The following is a 1567-nucleotide window of genomic DNA, read 5'->3' on the forward strand; positions in this document are numbered from 1 at the left end:
GTAACATATTAAAGATAATAGAAAATAATGAGGAATGAAAAATGATCTTTTTTAGAACATTAAATTCTATAAAATTATCTTAATGGACATTTTAGAACAACAGAACACCAAAATATAGTATCCGAGATTAATAACTTATTGAATAACTTTAACAGCACACTGAACAGAGAAGACAAGATCAGTGAGTATAGATAGAGACTGTTGTCATGCTAAGTCATGGCCAACTCTTTTCGATCCCATGGACTGCAGCATGACAGGCTCCCCTGTCCTTCACTATCTCCCAGAGTTTGCTCAGATTCATGTACACTGATTCAGTGATGCTATCTAGCCATCTCATCTTCTGCCACCCACTTCTCTTTTTGCCTTCAATCTTTCACAGCATCAGGGTCTTTTCCAATGAGTTGGCTCTTCGCACCAAGAAGCCAAAGTACTGGAACTTCAGCATCAGTCGTTCCAGTGAGTATTCAGGGTTGATTTCCTTTAGGGTTGATTGGTTTGATCTCCTTGCAGTCCAAGGGACTCTCGAGAGTCTTCTCCAGCACTATAATTTGAAAGCATCAATTCTTCAGTGCTCAGCCTTTCTTATGGTCCAACTCTCACATCTGTACATGACTACTGGTAAAACCATAGCTTTCACTGTTGAGCCTTCCCTGGTGGCTCAGATGGTAAAGAATCCACCTACAATGCAGGAGACCTGGATTTGATCCCTGGGTTATGAAGATTCCCTGGAGAAGGGAATGGCTACCCACTCCATATTCTGGCCTGGAGAATTCCATGACCTGTATAGTCCATGGGGTAGCAAAGAGTCAAACACGACTGAGTGACTGTCCTCTTGACTATCTGGACATTTGTTGGCAAAGTGATGTCTCTGTTTTTTGATACGCTGTCTAGGTTTGGCATAGCTTTCCTTCCAAGGAGCTGCAGTCTTTTAATCTCAGGGCTGCAGTCACCTTCTGCAGTGATTTTGGAGCCCCAGAAAATAAAATCTGTTACTGCTTCCCCTTATGGTCCTTTCATTTGCCATGAAGTGATGGGACTGGATGCCATGATATTAGTTTTTTAAACATTGAGTTTTAACCCAGCTTTTTCATTCTCATCTTTCACCCTCATCAAGAAGCTCTTTTAACCCCTCCAAAAAAGTGTGGGGGATCTTCTCTAAAACTGTGGCCTTCAGAAGTTTCTCCTTTTCACACTAGGTCTGCCTCCCACAATTCATCAAAAGTGACATTTAAGTGTTTCTGAAACCAGCTTGTAGCTACAGCAGCTTCTGTCCCAGGAAACTTTATCTTATCTATGACTTTTTATGTTTGCATTTCTCTTCAGGTTTTGGTCAGTGGTTTGCAAGTTTCCATCCCTGTGTTGGGAAGATCCCCTGAAGAAGGAAATGGCAACCCACTCTAGTATTCTTGCCTGGGAAATCCCATGGACAGAGGAGCCTGGCAGGCTACAGTCCATGGGGTCGCAGATTTGCATATGACTGAGCAACTAACACTTTCAATTTTCACTTTGCCCTGTAACCTCAATTCTTTGATAAGCCTAAGATAAGTCATTGATTTTCAGATTTTTT

The sequence above is a fragment of the Bos grunniens genome, chromosome 4 (genome assembly GCF_055505025.1).
Source record: "Bos grunniens cultivar Pamir isolate PY7600 chromosome 4, Bosgru_T2T1.0, whole genome shotgun sequence".
NCBI classification, from domain to species: domain Eukaryota; kingdom Metazoa; phylum Chordata; class Mammalia; order Artiodactyla; family Bovidae; genus Bos; species Bos grunniens.